Genomic DNA, 19,827 nt, shown 5'->3' on the forward strand with positions numbered 1-19,827 from the left:
TAGCAATTCTAACCATCGACGTTGTCTGAAATTCAAATCTTTCTGAGTCATCAAGTATTTCAGGATTTTGTGATCAGAATAAACATGACATTTCTCACCGAACAGATAGTGGCGCCAAATTTTCAATGCAAACACGGTAGTTCTAGGTTGTGTGTTGGATAGTTCTTTCCATGTGGCTTTAACTGTCTCAAGGAATAAGCTATAACTCTGCCTTCCTGCATCAAAACATAGCCCAAACCATTTAAAGATGCACCACTATAGATAACAAATTCTTTACCCAATTCTAGCTGAACTAGCACTGGAGCTTCGGTCAAAAGGGCTTTCAACTGATTAAAGCTTTTCTGGCACTTTTCTGACCACTCAAACTTAACATCTTTTTGTAATAGCTTTGTCATTGGAACTGCAATTATAGAGAAGCCTTTCACGAATAATCTATAATAACAAGCAAGTCCCAGAAAACTTCAGACTTTAGAAACATTCCTCAGAGGTTTCCAATCAAGTATAGCTAAAATTTTGCTCGGATCCACCCGAATACTCGATGCTGATACAACATGGCCCAGAACACTGACTTCGCTTAACCAAAACTCACATTTACTGAACTTCACATACAACTGCTTATCTCGTAAAGTCTGTAACACAAGTCTAAAATGTTCAGTATGTTAGGTTTCATCACGGTAGTAGATTAAAATATCATCTATAAATACAACCACAAACCGATCTAGATACGGTCTGAAGATTCGGTTTATCAAATCCATAAAAACAGCGGGTACATTAGTAAGTCCGAAAGGCATAACCAAAAACACATAGTGCCCGTACCTCGTTTGAAATGCAGTCTTTGGCACATCAGAGTCTTTAACTCACAACTGATAGTAGCCAGATCTCAAATCTATCTTCAAAACATTGTAGCCCCTTTCAGCTAATCAAACAAATCATCAATTCATGGCAATAGATATTTACTCATTATAGTCACCTTATTGAGCTGTTTATAATCAATACACATTCTTATAGTTCCATATTTCTTTTTCACAAGTAATACTGGAGCACCCAAGGTGAGAAACTCGATCGCGCGAAACCCCTATCTGTAAACTCTTGCAACTAAGCTTTCAATTCATTTAATTCAGTAGGTGTCATTCTGTACGGTGCTACGGATATCAGAGTCGTCCCAGGCATTAACTCAACACCAAACTCTACCTCTCGAATAGGTGGCTAACCAGGTAATTCTTTAGGAAACACATCTGGATACTCGCATACAATAGGTACTGATTCAATATTTCTGTTGGCCTCTTTACTATCAAGTATATATGAAAAGTAAGCTTCGCAATCTTTTCTCAAATATTTCTGAGCTAACATCGAAGAAATCACTTCCGGTAACCCATTCAGATTAGTAGATTCAATTTGAATAATCTCATCATTCTGGCATCGTAAATTAGTAGTCTTTCTCTTGCAGTTTACAACAGCATCATGTAAAGTCAACCAGTCCATACCCAGAATTATGTTGAACTCATCAAATGGAAACAACATCAAGTCAACCAGAAAGCACGAATCTCAAACCATCAAAGGACATTTTTTACACACTTTTTCAACCATAACACACCGGCCCAAGGGGTTTGACACTCTAATCACAAACTCAATAGACTCAATAAGAAGAGTCTTGCTGAATACTAATGTTTCACATACATAAGATTCAGTCGAACTAGGATCAATCAATGTAATTACATTAGTATTATAGAGAGTGAGTGTACCAGTAATGACATTTGGGGTTGAAGCCTCCTCTCGTGCGTGAATAGCATATGCTCTGGCAGGTGCACGAGCCTCAAATCTGACTGTTGTATCATTAGTCTCTCTCTTACTACCACTCTCATTACCCATATTTTTGGGTGGTCTACCCTGAGCTGTAGTATTACCCGATCTCGTATTCTGCATTGGATTTTCTTCAGCTAACACTGGGCAATCACAAATATAATGATGCATCGATCCACATCTAAAATAGGCCCCATCATGTAATCTGCAGCTGTCGGGATGTTGTTTGCCGTAATATTTACATCAGGTTGGTTTGATCTGACATTCCCCACACTAGCTACTGAGGCAGCTCTCGAGCTCATAGGTGGTCTACTCTGATCCCGTCTAGAATAACACGAAGTAGCTTTGAAATGGCTAAAATCATCTCGAAACTTCTTCGGCGGGGACTGGAATGACTTAGTAGATGTTCTTTTACATGCATCTCTTGCTTCAAAGTTAGCTTTTCTTTTCTCTTTCCCGAACTCTTTAGCTTTGTAGGCTCGCTCAACTAATACCACTAACTTTTTTATCTCCAGTATGCCAACTAATAGTTTAATGTCTTCATTCACCCCATCTTCAAATATTTTACACATTATGGCTTCGATAGAAACACACTCTCAGGCATACTGACTGAGCCTCAAAAATTTCCGCGCATACTTTGCCACGGTCATCCGAACCTATATCAGCTCCAAAAATTCTTTGTGCGTTTGGTCAATAAATCTCTGGCTGATATATTTCTTACGGAACTCAGTCTAAAAGAATTCCCAGGTAACCCACTCCTTTGAAACCATTGATACTAGAGTATCCCACCAGTGATAGGCTGTGTCTCAAAGCAAAGATATGGCACATTTCAAACACTCATCCAAGGTACAGGACAACTCATCAAACACACAGATAGTATTATCAAGCAAAAACTCAGCTCGCTCAGCATCATCATCATCATCAATAGCTTTAAACACTTCAACCCCGTGTTTTCTAACTTTATCAACAAGTGGCTTATATAATCCCAACGGATCACTTACTTGAGGTACAGCAGGCATCGAAGATGGATTAGTTAGGGGTGGAGGTTGTTGTGTAGCCGGGTTAGTCCAGATATACTGAATAAACTAGTCATTCATCATTTGGTAAAAGGCTTATCTAGCATCTCCCTCCTGGTTACTCAAAATCGGTCGATAATCAACTGGCGTTGTCCCTTGCGCGAGAGCAGGCGCTACATACTCAACATCATCAGCTACAGCTTTGTCGGGATCCATTTACTATGTGAAAACACATTTTCAAATGGTAGAATTCATCACACTATCGCAGTATATAATTATGGCATGTATAGCTAGACTCACACACACTAAGTTAGTCTTAGAACCGACTAAACCATAGCTTTGATACCAATAAAATGTAACACCCCTAACCCGTATCCGTCGCCGAACTGAGGTTACAAGGCATTACCAGCCAAGACACACATTCAAATAATCACAAGAATATACTTAAACAAACTTTGAAGCCATTCATTAATAGTAAGAATAGTCATTTTTTTATTGAACATCACATACCGAATGTAACATGGATTCAACTTATAGATTATATAAAATATACAATCAGCATGTCATATTCGACTCTTTACAGTAGTATATATTTCATCAACTTACGCTAAATACTTCTCCTATAAATAAAATGCATTTAATTTATTAATGCATAATTTGTTATAACACAATATACGTTCCCTATCAACTCATAATCAAAACATATATTAAATCATCATCATATTTATATATACCTTAAGATAAAATATATATCAAGTCAATTTCTCATATGCATAACTTTTTTTTTTCATCAAGCTGCCATTTAACTACAAATAACAATATCTATATATGCATATAATAAAACCAATAGTAAACATATTACATGATTTAAAAAGCAATCACATGTGCATCATTGGTACAATATAATATGGCTGTACATGCTATTAATATATAACATACATAGTGCGCATTTACCCTAAAATTTAAAGCCACACCTAACATGTGAGTACATGCCAAACATTTGACCAAAAGAATCAAGGAACAAATTCATTACTTATTACCCTTCATCACCGGATTATATTACTTAAATTTAAGCTATTTAAACATTATATCTAAGGACATTCATGACTAAGTCTAAGCATATCAAAAAAATTCTCATACATATATCTATGATCGATTTAATCATGCCACAATTAAAGTCATAAAACAACCTCAAAATACCATCACATATCATAATTTATAATTATTCATAGCACTCAACATATTGATCAAAATAGACTTAAACCATAACCAAACCAAACCAAAATTCAGCATAACAATTAAGCTATTTTTGCATAGCTAAGTTATATAAAACCAAACCCAACATTTCAAAACGAAATCCAGCATATACATGCCATACTTTGAGTTCAACTATTTAAATACCGAGGCAGTGGATAGTGTGAAAGACTTTGCTGACGATCCCCGAGCTTGTAACTTGAATCCAAAATCTATAAATCAAAGTAACATGAACACACAGAGTAAGCTAACATAATAGCAAGTCCTAAACAAATAAAGAACCAAATGCCATATTCAACTTAATATAATCAACCGAATTATACTAACATTAGCATACTTGACCTCAAAATTTCAAATAGGTTACTCAAGATATTTTTATAGACCATTTCTTCACCTAGGCCGAATACTCACATGGTCATATAAACATTTTAACAATCAACTTCCAAAACCAATTAGTTATAATAAAACCATACCTACGTATACTTATATATATAAGCTCGAAAATCATTTCAAAACCTCACATATATATATCACCTATAAGGCCGAATATTCATGGTCACACACACTTGCACGTAACTATGGATCATTTCATTGATACGTGATTTATTTAGCCGCAAGGCCGAATACTCATGCCAATCTCATTTATATTCATCATTATCGATTACACATGTATAGAACAAATATTAAGTACATACTTACCTTATTATTAGTAGCCAACAAGCTAATTCATACTTGACCATTTAGCTTGTGTTACACATCTGTACACGATTTATCTTTGCCTGATGAACCATTCATAATTGGATTGGACACTGGGATAATAACATAAATCATAAAATGCCAACGTCCCAGACGTGGTCTTACATGTAGTCACAAATCGATGCCACTGTCCCAAATAGGGTCTTACTAGTACACATATATCAGAATCACATATCGATGCCATAGTCTATCTCGTACACATATATCAGAATCCTATGTCATGACATATGTATCCTAGCTATTCCTAAGGTTCATACGGGGCTTTCAGACGTCGTAACTAGGTCGAAACGAATGCTTGAACATGGTTACCAAGCTTATACACATTCAAAAATAGCATGTATAAATTCATATATTACATACTAGCATATATATTCAACATTTAACTATAATTAGACACATCTATTTGCTTATAAATTTACCACGGACGTTATTAAACGGGACAGGGCTGCTAGTCGACAACTTTCGTTTTCCCAGTTCGTGATCTAAACATATTCAAATTAAGCTTGTTCAAACATATTTTCATTCAATTTAGTCCAAAAACACATAAATGGAGAAACTACCATTTTACCCCTGACATTTACACTTTTTACAATTTAGTCCTTATTGCACAAAATACAAAATACACAAAATTTCTCTATACCCAAGTTTGGCCGAATATTACCCATAACCATACAAGCCCATATAATTCATTTATTTCACATTTCAGTCCCTCAAATTATTATTTTTGCAATTTAGTCCTAATTACTCAAAATCATCAAAAACTCCAATACAAAACATGTTAATCTAAAACATATCTTTCATATTTCGTTATCAAACAACAAAATTCAAGCATGGGTTTTGTAGTACTCGAAACAATGATCTCAAAAACGTAGAAATTATCAAAAACTGAGTTAAACACATACCTCAATCAAGCTTGCTTGTGGCCGAACTAGGTTTTCTTTTCTTTTTTCTTTCTTATTTTGGTTTCGGTTAAAAGAATATAAAATGAACAAGCCTTATTTTTTTATGATATATGTTATATTATAATGGTTTATAATATTAGTTTACTAAAGTAACCTTACTAAATTTATATCAAAACCTTAAAATATAAACCTATTGCAGTCCACTTAATAAATTAATGGGCTAATTGCAACATAAAGGCTTCCATTTTAAAAGCCAATAGAAATTTGGTCCTTTATACATGAAACTACCCAATTTTTTATTTACGCAATTAAGTCCTTTTATTTAATCAGACACTCAGACGATAAAATTAAAGCACGAATGTAATATCCTAATTTTGGGCCTAGTCGGAACAGTGGTTTCGTGACCACAAAATCCGAGATAGAAATAATTATTTTATGATTATTTTGAGGTCTATGATATGATTTCATGATTGTGTGAAAATTTCGTGAAGAAATTTTATGCATAAAGTGCTTAAATTGAAATTAGGGACTAAATCAAATAAATTGTAAAACTTGCATTCTAGAAGTTTCTAGTATGAAATTGTTTTGAAATATTAATTAGACGGTCTTAAATAGAAATTTTACCAATTTCTAAGTCTATGGAGAAAATTGGACATGGATGGAATTTTTGGAAAGTTTAGTAGTAAGGGCATTTTGGTCATTTAGGGGTAAAATGAATTAAAATACAAAATTAAAAGCCAATTTTGCTCATCTTCAACCCCGTGGCCGAATATAGCAAGGAGAAACCATGGCTAGGGTTTTTCAAGCTTCCAAGCTCGATTGTAAGTCCATTCTAGACTCGTTTTTAATGATTTTTACATTTTTGGAGTCTAGGTAGCTCGATTTAGCTTATGCTAGCAATAATTTAACCTAGGGTTTATATTTGGAAAAATACCCTTAGGTGAAATTTTTGTATTTTGGTGTTTATGATAGAATATGAGGTTTTAAATTATGTTAGACAACTTGTGCTACTCGGTTTTAAGTGAAAACGAGCAAAAGGGCTTAATCGGTAAAAATACCTAATAGTCATAAGTACATGTTAGAGTGAGAAATTGATGTTGCCATAGAAGGGAAAATGATCAGCATGTCATAAAACATAAGAAAATAGGCTGAAGTTTAATTTACGAGCTTTGGGGAAAAAGTGTAAATATGCAAAAGTTTAGGGGCAAAATTGTAAATTTTCCAAAATATGATTTTGGGTCAATTTGAATAATGTGAGTCCTAATTAAACTATATTTTAAATGATAGAGCAAGGAAAACTGAAATTCGGGCTAAAATGGGGAAAATACCAAGTTGTGGACGAAATGGTAAAAGTAGCCATTTTCGCATACGAGGTAAGTTCATATGTAAATGTTGGTAACATAGTTATTGTTTAAATGTTTTAATGCTATTTAAATGATATGATAATTATTATGAAATATCATACTTGTGACAATTGTTTGATAATATGTCAAAAATTGTGATATACTTGGAAATTGTGAAATACTATCGAGTATCGGTATCAACATTCCATAGAAGATGGTTGAGACACATGATTGGGAAAAAGGTCCCGTTGAACCTTAGGAATAGATTAGGATACAAGTGACATGTCACTAGCATGGTTGAGCATCCGAACTCGTTGAGTTGAGTCCGAGTTCACTTATGGATGCAAATGTCCGAACTCGTTGAGTTGAGTCCGAGTTCGTGAGATGTAACTAGGCATCCGAGCTCGTTGAGTTGAGTCTGAGTTCACTTATGGATGCGAACGCTCGAGCTCATTGAGTTGAGTTCGAGTTCACTTATGGGCGGGTTACATGGTAGCTTGGCTACATAGGTGGCACTTATGTGCAAACTTTCCATGTATCCGAATTATATTCCGATGTGTTCAACGGGTAAAGTTCTACTGAAATGGAGGAATACTCAAGATGAAAGGGACGTATTGGTAAGTGTTGTGAAATGGGTACTTTGAACAGGTATGTACTTAACCCTCGAGTTGAAAAATCGATATAACAACAATATGGTAAGATGATAAATGAAAATGTGATATGAATGTCTGGGTGATGATTATGCAACTGATGTTTTATGTTTTCTTATATGGTTATGTTACTTGCTATTTGCATGTGAACTTACTAAGCATTTATGCTTACTCCCTCCTTTTCATTCCTTGTAGTTTTGACAAGCGAGCTCAGAAATCAGGAACGGTCGGAGGCTCGCTCACACTATCCGTATACCATCTTGGCATAATGGCTTGTATATTTTGAGTATGGCATGTATAGCATTATAATCATTTTGTATATATGGTCTTATGATATGGTTATTGAGTGATATGGAAATGCTTGGTAATGATTAGCCATTGGAATGGCTAATCATGATCATATTTGGTGTTATGTATGTCAAATTACTAGCTAATCCATGGAAACCATGAAATAGGTAAAATTTACCATAAAATAGATTCAGACAGTAGTAGTGATGTGAATTTGAAAAATCACTAAAAATAGTAGGAATGAAATTAAATAATGAATAAGTTATGGAATCGAATCTTGATGAGTCTATTTTCATATGGAAGAAGCGAAACAGGTATATGAGCTATATTTTATGAGATGTTTAAATTTTTGTGAAACAGAGCCAGAGCGATTTCTGGATCCCCTATTCTGACTTTGGAAATTCACCATAAATTTTACAAAGATAATTATAAGTTATTCTTTATATGTACAGATTCATTATTGAGTCTAGTTTTATTAGAGACAAACGACATAGTCATTGAGGCTCTGTACAGGGAGATATTTGATTCGTAATACACAGAGGTCAGAGTAGTCGAACCCTGAAATAGGGGAGATTTTAACTAATAAACTGTAGTAATTGGCCCGACCAAAAATTCTAGAAAAAAATTACTAGATAGATATATGAGTCTAGTTTCAGGAAAATTTACAGAATTGGATTTTGAGTTTCAGAACTCGAGATATGATTTTTAAAGCGACTGTGATACAGTTAGCCAGCTTGTTTGGAAATTTTAAAATGAATTGTATGAGATGTTTAAGTAATGAATTAAGTCCGTTAACACCTCGTGTTCGACTCCGGCAATGGTCTCGGGTACGAGGCATTACATTTAGTGGTATCAGAGCCAGGTTTAGTCGGTTCTCGGACTAACCTAGCATGTGTAAAAGTTTAGCTATACATGCCACTGATCTGTGATAGTGTGATGTCTTCCGACGCGTATGAGTACCGTCTTATTTAGACAGGGTACTCTCCAACCGAGCTGCGCTGACCATGTTCAATGTTATGTGAAGGTATTTGAGTAAAATTATGATTATGATAAGTCTCGGTTTAGAAAAGTATGAATAAAGGTTTATGATACATATGTGATAAATATTCATATTTGCTTAATGTTCATATGATGTAGTGTATGTGGCTTACTTGATAAGATGAACGGAATAAATAGAAAGTAGTAGAGGTATGAATAAAGGTCATAATATTATGATACGAGTGAAAATGTCCTTGTCTTGATTTGGACGTCGAATGTTGATAAATGTTAATGATATATAATTTTTATGAGATAAAGGATTATAATGAAATGAACTTGTCTATGTTAAATTGTTGGACTGAATTATATGATTGTAATGATATGTATATGATGATGCACGAAATGAAAGTTGTGATTGTGATGCAAATATTCATGAGCATGAATTAATTTAATTAAATGAATGGATAAGTAAAGCTGTCTAGAAAACATAGAATGTATGCATAAGTATATTGTCTAAATGGGACAATAGGAAAATTGGTGTAAGCCAACATGAATGAATGACATGATTTTGATGATGTTACTATGATGATAGAAGTTGTGTCATATGTGTATGTATAAGAAAGTCGAGTCAGAGGTCCTACAACCCCTCCCCTTACCGAAGTGGTACTTATAATGGAATTTCATGAGATTTGTATTGAATAAGTTTCCGGTTGAGAACCCAAAGAGTACAGTGATAGAATAATTATAAGTATGATTAGAGATTGAAAATGAGCTGATAAGTTTAAGTCAGAGCCAGTAAAGTATCGGATTGACGTAAAGATTATTGAAGTTATGCACTGTCCCAGTTAGAAAAGGAATTCTCCTTGGTAAACCGAATTACTTAGGTGCAAGGTTGAGAAAAGTGTAAATCGAAATTTATTCAGAACTGGCCTACTTTAGTGAATGGTTTAATATGAAATTTGTGACGGCAAAACTAGTTGGGGAAATGATAATTGAAATGTAAACTATCTGAGTGTGACGTTATGACTGGACAGGTTTAGCAGTCTCTTTTGAGATGTTCTATGTGTTTACCCGTTCTCAGAAATATTTCTATGGCTATTGATCTTCTGAAGAAATTCTTGTTATATGGGAATGTCTTCTAATTCTGGTATTGGATGAAAGCATTCGTAGTCTGACTGGTTTATAATTTATATTGCTCTATTTCATCGGGTATTCTATTTCATTTCGTCTGATAAGAATTGATGAGAGAATACGTATGATATTATGATTCTGTTTCTTCTACTTGATGCTTCATCTGATATATATGTATGGGAAGATATATTGATCTTATTATATTTGATTTCAGTGGGATTAAATGATGTTTTCTTCTGGACTTTCTTTCTTTGAAGAATTATCGGGGTATTCCGTATTTTCTCTATGAGTTTGGTTTTCGATTCTCTGGCATAGTATCGTATCTTGGGTTTCTTTATCCTGGATCTCTTTATTATGGATTTCTTTATTCCGGGTTTCTCTATCTTGGATTTCTTTATTTGGTTTTCTTGTTATCTTTGTTCCATAATTTGTCAATTACGACTCATGTTCGAAGTGGGTTCTTTAGCTCATGATAATCATGTCAAATATGACTATACTTCTAATTTGATCTTGGTAATGTGGTGATTTTAGTATTGGGATTTTTTCTAATTTCTGTGTAAGGATTTGACATCAGTAAAGGCATAGGTGATAAAAGCGCGAGTTTCAATCAGTATGGTAAATTATTTATTTGAAAGATTTCATGTGACAATTATGTGAGGATTATTTTCCCAAGTCTGATAATAGAATTTCATTTTGTACGGATAAAAGAGTAAATAGTTTGAACGAGAAGTGTATATTTATTAGAAAGAGTTGAATATTAGTTTAAGTCACTACGAATGATAAGGTTTCCATCTTGTGAAAGCTGAAAAGTTTATTACATGTTGACAGAGTTCGAATAGATGAGAATATTGGTAACCGAAGCATCTGAAGTAGACTAGTCTACATTGAGCAAAGACTTTCTGACTTTCAGTAATGTATTATTGTATGAATTGTGATGTGTTTCAAGACAGTGAGGTAATGTGATAGTTTAGAGCATTCGATGTTACATAAAATCGGAGTTGTTAAAGGGGTTAAAGCTGAGCATTGGGATCTATCAAAATTATCCTTGTCAGTGTTAATATTGGGATGGAAATGAGAAGGATTATTCTTGAGGCCATATCAGAATTATTTCTATGGCGGAAAGAGGAAAATGTGATGTATCCTATTGTTAAATGTTTGGCGAGATCAATAAATCATATCTGTATTGAATGAATTCCTACTCATCAGATTCATGAAATTTCAGGTCTCTTTGATTGTTGGATTTCTTGGAATCCCGGTCTCCATTAAATCAAGTTGAGATCTGGGTTTTATGTCATGATATCATGGGAAACTGAGAAGGGTTGAAAATTTAAGAACAGTTGAGAGTTGAGACTGTAAGCTTTTAGATCATATGAGAAATTGAAGAGATGTATTGGAGGTGTAGTCTAAGTGCAAGTTCTTCGGCACCGAATATGAGATTAAAAGTGAAGACCACTTTTCTGGTAAGATTTTCGGGGACGAAAATCCCTAAAGGGGGGAGAGTTGTAATATCCTGATTTTGGGCCTAGTCAGAATAGTGGTTTCGTGACCACAAAATCCGAGATAGAAATAATTATTTTATGATTATTTTGAGGTCTATGATATGATTGCATGATTGTGAGAAAATTTCGTGAAGAAATTTTATGCATAAAGTGCTTAAATTGAAATTAGGGACTAAATCGAATAAATTGTAAAACTTGCATTCTAGAAGTTTCTAGTATGAAATTGTTTTGAAATATTAATTAGGAGGTCTTAAATAAAAATTTTACCAATTTCTAAGTCTATGGACAAAAATTGGACATGGATGGAAATTTTGGAAAGTTTAGTAGTAAGGACATTTTGGTCATTTAGGGGTAAAATGAATTAAAATACAAAATTAAAAGCCAATTTTGCTCATCTTCAACCCCATGGCCGAATATAGCAAGGAGAAACCATGTATTGGGTTTTTCAAGCTTCTAAGCTCGATTGTAAGTCCGTTCTAGACTCCTTTTTAATGATTTTTACGTTTTTGGAGTCCTAGTAGCTCGATTTAGCTTATGCTAGCAATAATTTAACCTAGGGTTTATATTTGGAAAAATAACCATAGGTGAAATTTGTGTATTTTGGTATTTTATGATAGAATATGAGGTTTTAAATTATGTTAGACAACTTGTGCTACTCGGTTTTAAGTGAAAACGAGCAAAAGGGCTTAATCGGTAAAAATACCTAATAGTCATAAGTACATGTTAGAGTGAGAATTTGATGTTGCCATAGAAGGGAAAAATGATCAGCATGTCATAAAACATAAGAAAATAGGCTGAAGTTTAATTTACGAGCTTTGGGGCAAAAGTGTAAATATGCAAAAGTTTAGGGGCAAAATTATAAATTTTCCAAAATATGATTTTGGGTCAATTTGAATAATGTGAGTCCTAATTAGACTATATTTTAAATGATAGAACAAGGAAAACTAAAATTTGGGCTAAAATGGGGAAAATACCAAGTTGTGGACGAAATGGTAAAAGTAGCCATTTTCGCATACGAGGTAAGTTCATATGTAAATGTTGGTAACATAGTTATTGTTTTAAATGTTTTAATGTTATTTAAATGATATGATAATTATTATGAAATATCATACTTGTGACAATTGTTTGATAATATGTCAAATTATGTGATATACTTGGAAAATGTAAAATACTACCGAGTATCGGTATCGACATTCCATAGAAGATGGTTGAGACACATGATTGGGAAAAAGGTCCCGTTGAACCTTAGGAATAGATTAGGATACAAGTGACATGTCACTAGGATGGTTGAGCATCCGAACTCGTTGAGTTGAGTCCGAGTTCACTTATGGATGCAAATGTCCGAACTCGTTGAGTTGAGTCAGAGTTCGTGAGATGTAACTAGGCATCCGAGCTCGTTGAGTTGAGTCCGAGTTCACTTATGGATGCGAACGCTCGAGCTCGTTGAGTTGAGTCTGAGTTCACTTATGGGTGGGTTACATGGTAGCTTGGCTACATATTTGGCACTTATGTGCAAACTTTCCATGTATCCGAATTATATTCTGATGTGTTCAACGGGTAAAGTTCTACTGAAATGGAGGAATACTCAAGATGAAAGGGATGTATTGGTAAGTATTGTGAAATGGGTACTTTGAACAGGTATGTACTTAACCGTCGGGTTGAAAAATCGATATAACAACAATATGGTAAGATGATAAATGAAAATGTGATATGAATGTCTTGGTGATGATTATGCAACTGATGTTTTATGTTTGCTGATATGGTTATGTTACTTGCTATTTGCATGTGAACTTATTAAGCATTTATGCTTACTCCCTCCTTTTCATTCCTTGTAGTTTTGACAAGCCAGCTCGGAAATCGGGAACGGTCGGAGGCTTGCTCACACTATCTGTATACCATCTTGGCATAATGGCTTGTATATTTTGAGTATGGCATGTATAGCATTATAATCATTTTGTATATATGGTCTTATGATATGGTTATTGAGTGGTATGGAAATGCTTGGTAATGATTAGCCATTGGAATGACTAATCATGATCATATTTGGTGTTATGTATGTCAAATTATTGGCTAACCCATGGAAACCATGAAATAGGTAAAATTTACCATAAAATAGATTCAGACAGCAGTAGTGACGTGAATTTGAAAAATCACTAAAAATAGTAGGAATGGAATTAAATAATGAATAAGTTATGGAATAAAAGCTTGATGAGTCTATTTTCATATGGAAGAAGCAAAACAGGTATATGAGCTATATTTTATGAGATGTTTAAATTTTTGTGAAATAGAGCCAGAGTGATTTATGGATCCCCTATTCTGACTTTGGAAATTCACCATAAATTTTACAAAGATAATTAGAAGTCATTATTTATATTTACAGATTCATTATTGAGTCTAATTTTACTAGAGACAAACGGCATAGTCATTGAAGATCTGTACAGGGAGATATATGATTCGTAATACACATAGGTTAGAGTAGTCAAACCCTGAAACAGGGGAGACTTTAACTAATAAAATGTACTAAGTGGCCTGACCAAAAATTCTAGAAACAAATTACTAGATAAATATATGAGTCTAGTTTCAAGAAAAATTTACGGAATTGGATTTTGAGTTTCGTAACTCGAGATATAATTTTTAAAGCGACTGTGATGCAGTTAGCCAGCTTGTCTGGAAATTTTAAAATGAATTGTATGAGCTGTTTAAGTAATGAATTAAGTCCGTTAACATCTCGTGTTCGACTCTGGCAACGGTCTCGGGTACGGGGTGTTACAACAAAAATTTCAAAGGTATAAATTGACACAAAATAAACACATAAAATAATTTTAAAATATTTCTCTGACTCAGATTCGTTATTCTAAAACTACCGTTTTGATTAGGGTATAAATCGGGCTGTTACAACTCTCCCCCCTTAGGGATTTTTAGCCCCAAAAATTTTATCGGTGAATAGGTTTGGGTAACGTTCTTTCATTCCATCCTCTGGCTCCCACTTTGCTTCCTCAACTTCGTTTTTATGCCACACTACTTTAACTAAAAAAACTTTCTTATTTCGCAACTCTTTAATCTCATGAGCCAGAATACGAATCGGTTCTTCTTCGTACGTCATATCGGCCTTAATCTCAACTTCAGCCGGACTAATCACATGTGAAGGATTTGATCGATATCTACGAAGTATCGAAACATGGAATACATGATGGATCTTTTCTATCTCAAATGGCAACAACAATCTGTAAGCAACCAGGCCGATGCGTTCTATTACCTTATATGGCCCAATAAACCTCAGACTCAATTTGCCTTTGCGACCAAATCTGAGTATTTTCTTCAACAGTGAGACTTTCAAAAAGACTTTATCTCCAATCTAAAACTCTATATCTTTATGTTTCAAGTCCGCATATGATTTTTGACGGTCTGATATTGCTTTTAGACTTTCACAGATCACTTTCACTTTCTTCTCAGTTTCTCTGATCAAGTCAACCCCATGTATTTTATTCTCACTAAGCTCAGTCAAATAGAATGGTGTACGACATTTACGACCATACAACGTGTAACACCCCAAACCCAGCCTAGATGCTATGACTGAATCTGGCGTGTCATATTAAAATGCTTTTTCTAAGAACTTTGTCTTATTAATAAATCTCTCTTGAAAGAGAAAAGGCCCTTTGTTTAATTCTAAAGTCAACTTAATTATTTGTTAACCATTTTAAACCAGCCTTACTTTTAAAAACATGTTTGTTGCGGAAGCATTTCAACAAAGTTGCAAAAACATGATGTTATGAAAGTAGATATCAGTTTGGAAAACCGCACTCTACTTTTATCAAAAATAAATCATAAGAGTTAAAAACCCCTAAATTAAAAGCTTGAAAATTAGAGAAAAGACCATATTACATCAAAACCCCATAGAGAAAGTAATTTAAGTAATGTAAACGAACATTTAAAGCTGCTCGTAGTGTGGCAACCTCTGAGTCCTCCCATACGTCGAACCGCCTACTGAGGATTACCTACACAGTTAAAAATGGGGTGAGTTTCAGAAAACTCACTGTGTAATCCCCAAAAATAAAAACAACCAGTAAGATAGCAAAATACATAAGCATTTTGGGCCAGAGCCCTCTTTAGTAACAGCACAGTGTGGGCCTTAACCCAATATAGTAACAGTGTCGGCCTAAGCCCAATACAGTATCAGAATCAAAAACAGATTACATGTGGGCCTAAGCCCAATACAGTGACAGTATCAGTAATAGAAATGCAACAGTGCAATAATGCAATCCATCCCAATCTAGCCAACACACCACCCATACCAACCAACACACCATGCGGGGATAAATTTGATCCACCCTGCTAGTACACCAATATCGCAGCATAGCTACCAGAAATAGTAACACAGCAAAGCTGCCAGATATATACACGGCTTACAGCCATCAGTAGCAGTAATTTGATCGACACAAAGCCATCAGTAATTGTAATATGATCGGCACACAACCATGGGTAAATATGGTCGACATAGGGTCATCAATAAATATGATTGGCACATAGCCATAGGTAAATACGATTAGCACAAAGCCAGAAACAAGATGGCACAAAGCCATTTATAGGTTGGCATATAGCCATAACCAGATTAAGCGGCATTAAGCTGTCCGTCGGCAAACCCGGTAATTCTTCAAGAAACACATCTAGATACTCGAACACAATAGGTACTGATTCAATTTTTCTTTCGGCCACTTTACTGTCAAGTACATATGCAAAGTAAGCTTCGCAGCCTTTTCTCACATATTTCTGAGCTAACATCGAAGAAATCACTGTCAGTAACCCATTTAAATTAATAGATTCAATCCGAATAATCTCATCATTCTGGCACCGTAAATTAGTGGTCTTTCTCTTGTAGTTTACAACAGCATCATGCAAAGTCAACCAGTCCATACCCAGAATTATGTCGAACTCATCAAATGGAAACAACATCAAGTCAGCCGGAAAGCACGAATCTTGAACCATCAAAGGACGATTTTTACTCACTTTGTTAGCCATAACACACCGACCCAAGGGGTTTGACACTCTAATCACAAACTCAGTAGACTCAACAGGCAGAGTCTTGCTGAATACTAGTGTCTCATATACATAGGAATGAGTCGAACCAGGATCAATCAATGCAATTACATTAGTATCATAGAGAGTGAATGTACCAGTAATGACATTTGGGGATAAAGCCTCCACTAGTGCGCAAATAACATAGGCTCTGGCAGGTGCATGAGCCTCAGATCTGACTGATGTATCTTTAGTCCCTCTTTGACTGCCACTCGCATTACCCACATTTCTAGGTGGCCTACCCTGAGCTGTAGTATTACCTGATCTCGTATTCTGCATTGGATTTTCTTCAGCTAACACTAGGCAATCACGAATATAATGATCCATTGATTCACATTTAAAACATGCTCGATCATTTAATCTGCAATTTTTGGGATGTCATTTATCGTAATGTTTACACTCGGGTTTGTTCGATCTGACATTCCCCACACTAGCTACTGACATAGCTCTTGAGCTCATAGGTGGTCCACTTTGATCTCGTCTAGAATAACCTGAAGTAGTTTTGAAACGGCTGAAATCATCTCGGAACTTCTTCGGTGCTGATTGGAATGACTTACTAGATGTTCTTTTACGTGCATCTCTTGCTTCCAAGTTAGCTTTTCTTTTCTTTTTCCCAAGCTCTTCGGCTTTGCAGGCTCGTTCAACCAGTACCACGAACTCTTTTATCTCCAGTATGCCAACTAATAATTTAATGTCTTCGTCCAGCCCATTTTCAAATATTTTACACATTATGGCTTTGGTAGAAATACACTCTCGGGCATACTGACTGAGTCTCACAAATTTCCGCTCATACTCTGTCACGGTCATTGAACCCTGTTTCAGCTCCAGAAAGTCTTTGCGCTTTTGGTCAATAAATCTCTGGCTGATATATTTCTTACAGAACTCAGTCTGAAAGAATTCCCAGGTAACCCGCTCCTTCAAAACCACTAATACTAGAGTATTCCACAAGTGATAAGCTGTGTCTTGAAGCAAAGATATGGCACATTTCAAACATTCATCCGGGGTATAGGACAACTCATCGAATACACAAATAGTATTTCCAACCCACTCAGCATCATCATCATCAGTACCTTTAAACTCTTCACCCCTATGTTTTCTGATTTTATCAACAAGTAACTTATATAATCTCAGCGGATCACTTACTTGTGGAACAGTAGGCATCAAAGATGGATTAATTGGGGGTGGAGTTTGTTGTGCAGCCGGGTTAGTCCGGATATACTGAGTAAACCAGTCATTCATCATTTGGTAAAAGGCTTGTCTAGCCTCTCCCTCCTGGTTACTCAAAATCAGTCGAGAATCAACCGGCACTATCCCTTGCGCGGGAGCAGGAGCTACACACTTAACATCATCAGCTACAGCTCTATCGAGATCCATTTACTATATGAAAACACATTTTCAAATGTCAGAAGTCATCACACTATCACAGTATATAATTATGGCATGTATAGCTAGACTCACACACACTACGTTAGTCCTAGAATAGACTAAACTGTAGCTTTGATACCAATAAAATGTAACACCTCTAACCTGTATCCGTTGCCGAATTAAGGTTACGAGGCATTACCAGCCAAGACACAAATTCAAATAATCACAAGAATATACTTAAACAAACTTTTAAGCCATTCATTAATAGTAAGAATAGTCATTTTTTTATTTAACATCACATACCGAATGTAACATGGATTCAACTTATAGATTATACAAAATATAAAATCAGCATGTCCTATTTGGCTCTTTACAGTAGTATATATTTCATCAACTTACGCTAAATACTTCTCCTATAAATAGCATGCATTTAATTTATTAATGCATAATTTATTATACCATAATATACGTTCCCTATTAATGCATAATTGAAACATATATTCAATCATCATCATATTTATATATACCTTAAGATAAAATATATATCAAGTCAATTTCTCATATGCATAACTCTTTTTTTTTCATCAAGCTTCCATTTAACAACAAATAATAATCTCTGTACATGCACATAATAAAACCAATAGTAAACATATTACATGATTTAAAAAGCAGTCACATGTGCATCATTGGTACAATATAATATGGCTGTACATGCTATTAATATATAACATACATAGTGCGCATTTACCCAAAAATTTAAGGCCACACCTAACATGTGAGTACATGCCAAACATTTGACCAAAACAATCAAGGAACAAATTCAATACTTATTACCCTTCATCACTGAATTATATTACTTAAATTTAAGCTCTTTAAACATTATATCTAAGGACATTCATGACAAAGTCTAAGCATATCAAATAAATTCTCACACAAATACCTATGACGAATTTAATCATGCCACAATTAAAGTCATAAACCAACCTCAAAATACCATCACATATCATAATTTATAATTATTCATAGCACTCAGCATATTGATCAAAATGGACTTAAACCATAACCAAACCAAACCAAACTTAAGCATAACAATTAAGCCATTTTCGCATTGCTAAGTTATATACAACCAAACCCAACATTTCAAAATGAAATCCAGCTTATACATGCCATACTTTGAGTTCAACTATTTAAATACCGAGGCAGTGGATAGTGTGAAAGACTTTGCTGACGATCCCCGAGCTTGTAACTTGAATCCAAAATCTATAAAATAAAGTAACATGAACACACAGAGTAAGCTAACATAATAGCAAGTCCTAAACAAATAAAGAACCAAATGCCATATTCAACATAATATAATTAACCGAATTATACTAACATTAGCATACTTGACCTCAAAATTTCAAATAGGTTACTCAAGATATTTTTATAGACCATTTCTTCACCTAGGCTGAATACTCACATGGTCATATAAACATTTTAAAAATCAACTTCCAAAACCAATTAGTTATAATAAAACCATACCTACATATACTTATATATATAACCTCGAATATCATTTCAAAACCTCACATATATATATCACCTATAAGGTCGAATATTCATGGTTACACACACTTGCATGTATCTATGATCATTTCATTGATATGTGATTTATTTAGCCACGAGGCCGAATACAAATGCCAATCTCATTTATATTCATCATTATCGATTATACATGAATAGAACAAATATTAAGTACATACACACCTTATTACTAGTAGCCAACAAGCTAA

The sequence above is a fragment of the Gossypium hirsutum genome, chromosome A01 (assembly GCF_007990345.1).
Source record: "Gossypium hirsutum isolate 1008001.06 chromosome A01, Gossypium_hirsutum_v2.1, whole genome shotgun sequence".
Classification (NCBI taxonomy): domain Eukaryota; kingdom Viridiplantae; phylum Streptophyta; class Magnoliopsida; order Malvales; family Malvaceae; genus Gossypium; species Gossypium hirsutum.